At 40.3% G+C, this 9,713-nt stretch overlaps 1 protein-coding gene across 1 annotated transcript in view; it reads right to left on the reverse strand.

Moving 5' to 3' along the window:
• KLHDC8A (kelch domain containing 8A) overlaps positions 1 to 4,435 on the reverse strand; it is a 39,374-nt gene extending 34,939 nt beyond the window's left edge. The window contains exon 1 of the mRNA XM_060772918.2: positions 3,818 to 4,435. The gene's annotated coding sequence lies outside the window, so the exon portion shown is untranslated. The remainder of the gene's footprint in view (positions 1 to 3,817) is intronic.
• Positions 4,436 to 9,713: the final 5,278 nt, after the last annotated feature.

A 9,713-nucleotide genomic window follows, 5' to 3' on the forward strand; every position in this document is an offset into this window, starting at 1 on the left:
ATGTCATTTCCAATTTATGGTGACTCTAAGGTGATCTTATCATGCGGTTTTATTTGTAGGATTTGTTCACAGGAGGTTTGCCAATGTTTTCCTCTCAAGTCCCAGAAAAGATTTCCACAGCTGAACAGAGATCTGAACCCTATCTCCAGAGTCCTAGGCTGGATCTGCACTGCCATATGATCCAGAGTATCAAAGCAGATTATGCAGATTATCTGCTTTGAGTCTACACTGCCACATAATCCAGTTCAAAGCAGATAATCTGGATGTATATGGCCATGTAGATGGGGTTGTAGTCAAGCACCTGAACCACTACACTAACTCTCTTTGAGTATATAGATTACCAGAATCACACTGAAATTGATGGGAAACATATTTTAGGTACAAGAACTACCGTATATTCTGGTGTATAAGACAACTGGATGTATAAGACGACCCCCAACTTTTCCAGTCAATATATAGAGTTTGGGATATATTTGCTGTATAAGACTACCCCTCTTCCAACGCACACCAAATAAAATTTTTAAAAGCAACAGATTTGATTTCAATATGGTAATATTCCTATTACTGTATCTCCTTCTCTGCCTCTCAGATATCGCACATGTGCACCTGCACCGCTTCACTGCAGTCTTCAGGAGCGGGATCTGAGAGGCAGAGGAGGAGGTATGGTAATAGGATACAAGGAACGGCCAGACATGTAAAAAAGTTGTGTTTTTCTGGGCCCAGAGCCACTCTATCTCTGTTTTCCATACCCCAGGCGCCCCGGAAGCCTGCAGCTTGCTCCGCCTTTCACTTACACCTACCCGGTGAGGTGCACCTTCACCTCACCATCAGAACCGCATTAAGTCCATGAATACTGATGAATGGATTTTCTTCTACTGTACTTGTACAGCGTTGCCCTTGATGCTTTCATACAGTCGTTGCATATGGCAGGGACACGGCCATTGCTATTTTTGAGCTCCCCCTACCATATGTGGCAACCACAGATTCTCCAATCCGATTGGAAGTTTCAGCACCCACTCTATAAGACGACTCCCGTGTATAAGACAACTCCCGTGTATAATACTACTCCCGCATATAAGATGACGCTGCGTATAAGATGACCCCTGACTTTTGAGAAGATTTTCTTGGGTTAAAAAGTAGTCTTCTACACTAGAATAGACGGTATATGTATGTATACAGTAGAGTAGTGCATCTCAAGCCATCTGATGTGGGAAGCTAGCCATTTTCCTTTCCAATGTGCCAGGAACAGGTTCTGTATTTGCACCCACTGTTTACAAATGTTTCTTTCTTTCCTGGAAACTCACCAGAGAAGAGCAGCCAATGGTTCATAGATAGACAATGGTTCATAATCCACCACTTTGCACTACAGCTCTCAGAACAGCTAACAAAACATTAAATTAGAGTACTATATTGAGAGTTTACTAGTTAGATTTGCATGCCTTTCTTCCAATAAGGTTAAGGTGTCACACAAGCCTCTCCCCCTCCCCATTTTATCTTCACAAAAATCCTTTGAAGTAGGTCACTCTGAGAGAGCATGAATGGCTAAGGGCCCTTCCAGACAGGCCCTATATTCCAGGATCTGACCCCAGGTTTTATGCTTATCCCAGATTATCCGGCAGTGCGGACTCATATAATCCAGTTTAAAGCAGAAAACCTGGGGTCAGATCCTGGGATATAGGGCCTGTCTGGAAGGGCCCTTAGTTCACCCAGCTCCATTGAGGATTTGAATAATCAGTTCTCAGGTTCTAGACCAACACTCTAACCACCATGCTATGCTAACTTCAAGTGAAACATATGTAAATAGTGTTGAAGATTAATATCCTAATTTTCTATGTTAAAAGCTTTTGTTTATGCAAAATCTAAGATGTTTTTTGTTTGGAATTCAAGTGGATAGTTCCTACAGCCGTGTTAAAGGTAGTCTCTTTTTGGATCATCCAGTCCTTTAGAATCAATATTAATATTCCACTTCCTTCCCCCAAAAGTCAGGGTGTGTGTCTAAATGGGGTATACATAGAAAACCACATGTAGCTAAAATGCAAACATGCCAAAAGTTAAGATTAAAACAAAGCCTACCTTTAGAAGGATATAAGAATTAGATCAATAATAGTACAGCACTAAAACAGAAAAACAGTGATATAAAACAATCAGTTCTGAAAGGTCTGATTGAATATAAAAATCTTGACACTAAAAGGAGCTACTTTTGAAAGGGAGTTCTAGAGTCCTCTCCCATCTTTCCACAACATGTCTTCTCCACCCTTTTGAAGCTCAAACCCCACTTTTAAGCAAAGTTTGAAAAATGAAGCATCAAGCCCAAGTTATTCAACTTTACAAATGTGGAGAGATTATTATGTCCCGTTATCTGTAAAATCTCTTCTCATTTGAATAGATACAGGCCTGCATTTTGTTAGTCACAAAAAGAATAGGCTCGCAGTCAATTGTTGGATTGTAGATCAATACAAAGATACACTCCAGCTATGCAGTGGGTCAAGAAATTAAAAATAAGATTCAAACTACAGTATTTGGTTGTTTCACCAAATTCCCATTGCAATAAAGAATGTAGCTTTGAGTTCAACTTTATCCAGGATTTTTAAAGAACAGGTAGAAATTGAAGAACTAATACTTTTTTGGTGTCAGGAGCAACTTGAGAAACTGCAAGTTGCTTTTGGTGTGAGAGAATTGGCCATTTGCAAGGACGTTGCCCAGGGAACACCGAGATGTTTTGCCATCCTGTGGGAAGCTTCCCTCATGTCCCTGCATGGGAAGCTGGAACTGACAGATGGGAGCTCATCCCACTCCCCTGATTCAAACTGCCAACCTTTTGGTCAGCAGTTCAGCCAGCACAAGGATTTGACCCATTGCATCACTGGGGACTCCTAACTGGGACTATTACATAGAAATTCAACTTTTCTTCCATCAGATTTGTCAGGAAAATGAAAAACTAGTTTTTGAAACTTGGAAAGCATAAGATAAAGCAGCACTTTTTACTTTCTGAATACAAGAAAAAAGCTTCATCATGAGAAAAGCACCTAGAAATGCTATTTTACTTTGCTTACTTATCATAATCTGTTTTTTTCTCAATATGGAAGTCTACACAAAACATAATGTAAAGATTACACCATTTGCACTAATATCAAATACAGAAGTCTCCACCTGGTGCCACACTTTACCTGGATTCAAGGTATATTTTTTGCAATCCCATTATCCTTAGTACTCAGTATGTTAACTTAGGCTGACACCTTCATGCGTAATGAGATCCCCTTCATTGCACTGCACCTCAGAGATTCATAGCCATGGAGTGGAGTGCTTTCTCAATCTGCTTCATGGGTTTGATGGAGTTGGCCACGGCCACAACAAATCGACTAGCTCCAGCAATTGCTCTCCCTGGGCAAAAACATCCCACAATTTACAATCTGCAGACTGCACAGCGGGCAGTAGCTTTAGCTACATGTGCCGCTGAGAATGGAGAAAACTAACAGCAGCAGATAATAAAGAGATTCTCAATTAATGCCTCTCTGTGACACACTCAAAAGCCGACATCACTCTTCTACATTATTGGTAAGGCTAGAAATCCCCTCCACCACACCTTCTTAGAGCAAAAACACCTAGTCCTGGAGCATCTTCAACTCTAGGCCACACCTGTCTGGAAAAACTTGCAAAAGCCCTTGTTTGTAGGATCTAATCTGAGAAAATGTTGAATACCCATTAAGTCATTTACTTTGCAAGGAACCAATTCACCTTCCTTAAAACACATACCTATGTGTTACAGCCATTTCTGTCAAGGGCAACAGATGCCAAAAATATTCATAAATGAGCTTACCTTATCAGGGAGAAGACACCACCTCTGAATATCAGCTGTACAATAAAAAAGAAGGGGCATAACAAAAACTGGGAAGAATCTAGTAAAGAAGGACTACGACAAATAATAACCAGATTTGAGGGGGAAATTGCATTCAGCTCAGGCACAATACAAAATCCAAGGCATTCAGAGCAGAACTCATGCTTTCCCTGTTGCCTGGCTTGTAGCTGACAAGAATGGATGCTTAAGAGCCATGCTTATATAATAGCAGGCTCCTGATAACAATAAGATAGAAAGGCAGAAGTTGGCTTTCTCTAGCTGGTCCTTTTCACAAGGGAATAAACACACACAGAGAGAGACAGAAACTAGAAAGCGGAAAAGAGAGGTGTAGAGAGAGAAAGAGTCCCCAGAGCTTTTTCTTGCTTGCTGAGGTCTGAAGGAAGGGAATATCGTGTTGTGTAGAAAGAGACTGCTAACAGTTAATGCCATGGAAACAACCCCATCCAAGAGATTGAAGGAGTCAGGCTGTTGAAGGAAAAGAAGAGGGGAGGGGAATGCACTTTGCATATCCGGGAGAGCTTGTGTAGTGGCTTGTTAAGCTGAAATATGATCAGAAGAGCCACGTATAGCTGAGAGGGCAGACTCCCAGCTGCTGCTTGGGTCTCACACAGATGGGTTTTGCTTTGTCGTGACATCGAGGCAGGGCTAAATTTGTTGCAAGATGCACAAGAGCAGCTCCTCCAGCCTTCTCAGTGACTAGTTCTTGTAAAACAGGCTGTGGGGAAGCTATGAATTTATGCACATACAGTTAAATTATAGATGAATTAACATCTGTGGGTTAGAGGCCAACCACAGACAGTAAGGATTTTTTTTCCAAATCAGCATCGGTTTCCATGGGAACAAGGGCAGAAATGTTCTTTGGACTTGTAAATTAAACATAGGTAGAACACTCTTATGTTGTACATGATTTCCTCGCTGAGCATGCCGCTTTTAATGGTCCAACTGGTTTCCAACATAACAATTTTTAAAGAATAAAATGTATTTTTCCTACAATTCTTGCTACCCAGTGGACAGAACATAATGTACACGCATACATATTCTGTATCCACTAAAATGGGGGTATTCTGGTATAATTTTTGTGGCTCTGGTGAAGATAATATCTGTGATATGATCAGAGCACTCAGAATGCACCATGTGAATGTTATATATTTATTCATTAATGGAATGGTGCAAAAGTACTCAAGTTGCATAATTCATGCCAGTCAAAAATATTTTGATTCCTTCACAGCAGACATTTTAAAATATGTAAGTTCTTCTGAAAATATTTCACAGTAATTTTTTTCATGTCAGGAGAGATTTGAGAAATTGCAAGTCGCTTCTGGTGTGAGAGAATTGGCCGCCTGCAAGGATGTTGACCAGGGATGTTTTATCATCCTGTAGGATGGTTTACCATCTTTCTCTCATGTCCCTGCATGAGAAGCTGGAGCTGACAGGTGGGAGCTCATCCTGCTCCCTGGATTCAAACTGCCTACCTTTCAGTCTGCAGTCCTGCCAGCACAAGGGTTATAGATAGACAGGCATATAAGGTATGGCAAGGCACCTGGCTCAAGAGGTAGGGCACAAAGGGAAGCTGAACAAACATCAAAAGGGACCAGCTCCCATGAGGCTTTCAAGATACCCCCTAATGGCCATGGAAATGTTGTTATTGTACCACAGGGAGAAGAAAGGATAGCTGCAGTTGTTCCCCTGGCAGGGAACACATTGTGACACCTTGGACAATTCTAGCGTTGACAATCCAGGTTTTATGTAGATCATGATGTTTCATCACAATCAGAGAAGTCATATTTTAGGATCTGTTTCCTAGAATCAGAAGTATGTGTGCTGCTCCAGGCCAAATTTATTTACAAACAGCTATTTATCATAAATGAGATTTTCCTGCTTCTTGGCAGGCAGGTTGGACTGGATGGCCCACGAGGTCTCTTCCGACCCTATGATTCTATGATCTATAATAGTGGAACCATACTGAGATTGATTTTCTTTCATTCGTTTTCAGAATTTCCCAAAGAATTGCTTCAAGGCCATGCACTATGGAGCACCATAACACTGAGAAGCATTGACAGGTCCAGCAGAACTAACATACTTTTCAGAAGTATGTATTGTATATAATGGCACTTGAGTTCCCACACAGATTTTGGGATCCAGTGGATGTGAGAGTTAGTGGTATTTTCAGTGCCTCACTCTGCAGTGCTAGAAATTTGGAGGATGAAGGAAAATGTTTGGGGAAGAAGAATTATTCTTTAGCATGCCAATATTTTCCATCTAGATGGAAAATCACTATAGCCTGCACTTTTCTTTAAAACTGAATCTAAAGCTGTGTTGTGTAGAATTAATTAGGCAAGTGTTACTATATTCAAAATGGATCCCTAAAGCCCAAACGCTGCAGACACAAAGAAACAATAGCTATTTTTTCTTTGGATATATGAAGTGTGTTCAAATATACAACAGGCCCCCTACGGAATAGAGCTCTGAACTAGAAACATTAGGAAAAACTGATGCATGTTGATAGATTCCCATGAGACAGAACACAATGTTACTCAAATAAATAAACAACAAATGAAAGGTCGCTTTCATTATTCAAAGCACAACTTGTCAGACTTAGTAAATAACAAAAAAGAGATATCCAAATATAGTTGCAAATGTTACTTTAGACTAAAAGTTTCCCTTTCCAAATTAACCAAATTCTACACAAGCTGCAAACTAGAGGAACTACGTATGTATAAACAAGAGTTAAACTAAGAATATGGAATGAGACAGACACAACTTTGTTTAATGTTGACAACAGCGCTTACTTCTGAGTTGCTCAATACTTCTGAACTGCATTGGTAGTATAAGTAAAGTGCTGCTCTATAGAGAAAGTGTTTTTGCCCCTTCCACACACACACTTTATTCTCATCACAAAAATCATTTCGTCTCCCACCCAAATACCCACAAATACTCTCATAGTCACATATGAGTAAACAAACATCCCCACAGTTTTTTAAGTGTCTGGAAGAAAAACTTTGAATTGTTCCTGATCCCCTCCTACTTTTTCTCACTTTTGCTTCTTCAACAGCAATAAGAGTGCCTGTCCATTCGTATCCACTTCTGATTCATTGATAGGTGATTTCCATCTTCCTCCCATCCACTTTTTCTATTGATTGATGGGCTAGCATAGGCAAAACATCCATTGTTGTTGTTCATTCGTTCAGTCATCTCCGACTCTTCGTGACCTCATGGACCAGCCCACGCCAGAGCTCCCTGTCGGCCGTCACCACCCCCAGCTCCTTCAAGGTCAGTCCAGTCACTTCAAGGATGCCATCCATCCATCTTGCCCTTGGTCGGCCCCTCTTCCTTTTACCTTCCACTTTCCTCAGCATAATTGTCTTCTCTAGGCTTTGCTGTCTCCTCATGATGTGGCCAAAGTACTTCATCTTTGCCTCTACTATCCTTCCCTCCAATGAGCAGTCGGGCTTTATTTCCTGGAGGAAGGACTGGTTGGATCTTCTCGCAGTCCAAGGCACTCTCAGAACTTTCCTCCAACACCACAGTTCAAAAGCATATGTTCCTTCGCTCAGCCTTCCCTAAGGTCCAGCTCTCACATCCATAATGTAGATTTAATGATGCTAGTGATCGGGATTGCTCATGATAAAGTTATGAATCCAAGACGTATGCTAAACATTTTGCATAGTGGAGCCTTTTTATGTCCCCAAAGGTATTTTCATGACTTTTGGGACAAATTCACACATACACAATTGGAGAAAAATGTTCAAAATCACTTCTTAAAACAGTGGTTCTCAACCTGTGGGTCCCCAGATGTTTTTGGCCTTCAACTCCCAGGAATTCTAACAGCTGGTAAACTGGCTGGGATTTCTGGGAGTTGTAGGCCAAAACACCTGGGAACCCACAGGTTGAGAACCACTGTCTTAAAACCCCCAAAGAATGTGATGCCCTTCTGTCCCCCTTTCCAAGCCTGTTTCAAGCCAAGATGGGCCTATATATCAAGTATGTGGATTGGAAAGATTGGTATCAGATCGCATTTCTTTTATGTGGTTTTGGGGAAAATTCAGATAGTGAGAATACGGAAGATCAGATTGCAAATGAAGCCCACAAATACTCCATGTATGCCTGACACAGTCTCACAATCCATGGAAATTTCTCATTCCTGCTTTATATTCTATTCAGTTTATACATAAATGCAGATTTAATTTAGAAATCCAAATATATGCTTAAAACCATGCCTGTGCCAATGATCAATGGGCTTTGTTTGTTTTTTTGGTTTCACTGCAAAACAAAAGTCTAATCAAAAGGAAGTAATGCTTTGTTCGTGATGCTTTTCAAAGCAGACTATGGACAATTTGTACAGTGTAATCTTATCTACATTTATTCCCAAAGGAAGCTTCACTGAGTCCAGCAAGGTTTATTCTCCATAAATGGATATAGGCTTGCCTGCTGATCTGTCTAGGCAGTGTCACAATTTCAAATTCAAAACAAGCAAGGATTTGAATTCTTTAGATATACAGCAATGATTAATCTTTCTGCAGTAATCCATCAGTTCTAATGGCTTGTGAAATGCTGGTTTTATCCTCTGCCTTGAAGAAGGGCCTGATTAATGCTTCCCTAATACTCTGGCAGTTACTGCCACTACTAGTCAGGTCAATATTTGAAGATGTGTATTGAGCTGAGAGTTTCTGGCTGGTATGTAGCCAAAGGCAAGAAGTTCACCAGCTGGGCCTGACCAGTCCACAACACACAGGGAGGCATCCTTTCAGAGCAGACAGCTGCTATGAAAAGGAGTCCAGACCTAAAAAAAAAAATAAATAATAAAATAAATGCATGTGCAACTTCACAGTTTAAATATTTAGACAAAAAATTGCTTAAGCTGCTTTCAAACTACTTGATACTAATGGGGTAAAAATGAGCCAATAGTTTTCTAAAGAGTCTTTGTTAGCATTCAGCTTTTTGATCCTACAAAGAGAGCCAAAATATCTTCCTGGTTTGCATGTTGCTTTTCTGATCAATGGGATAAGAAATAAAGCAGGTAGCTAGCCAAAATAATTCATTTGATGTTCAGAAGGCCAAGAATTCACTCCTGCCCTAGACCAGGGGTGGCATTCACACTGTCCTCTAGGTATTTTGGGACTGGCACTTCTTTAGGACTTCAGGAAGACTAAAAGGTCTGATTCCCACTCCTACTCTGTACTTAAGTTCTCATGCACTTTGTTTTCATATGCAGATAATATGTGCCACATATAGAAGAGGATCCTTGTTTTCACTGCAGAGACATTTGTGCACTGACCTTGCTTGAAAATAAGTGCAAATAAAATATTTTTGCTAGAATTATTATTAATTATTAATTATTAATTATTAAGAATTATTGAGTCCCCCTTCGGGGGGAGAAGGGCAAGGTATAAATATAGGAATGAATGAATGAATGAATGAATAAATAAATAGGTTCTGAATCTGTGATACAAAAGCAAGCCGGACCTGGGTGTTATCAGTTCAAAATTCACCTCAGTCAGTTTTATTTTATCTGTATCCCCACTTAGCCATGGCTTCCTTCTGGGTGATCTTGGGCAAGTCGCATTCCCTCTGCTTCAGAAGATAGAAAGGGCAAACCCTCTGAACAAATCTAAGACAACCTCATGATTGGTCTATTCTAAGTTGGAAATAATATGAAGGGTCACAAAACAACAAAGCCACCTAAGTCATTATTTGGTGTAAGGGCAAATCAAAACATAGCACACAACATAAATAGTCTCACACAACCACTCTCCTTCAACCAACCACTGACATATAAGAATAATATGGATTCCCATAGTTCCCTATGCAGTTCATATTAACCATTAACCATTAACAAAATCAAAAACAATAAAGAAAT

This window comes from Anolis sagrei, chromosome 4, assembly GCF_037176765.1.
Source record: "Anolis sagrei isolate rAnoSag1 chromosome 4, rAnoSag1.mat, whole genome shotgun sequence".
Classification (NCBI taxonomy): Eukaryota; Metazoa; Chordata; class Lepidosauria; order Squamata; family Dactyloidae; genus Anolis; species Anolis sagrei.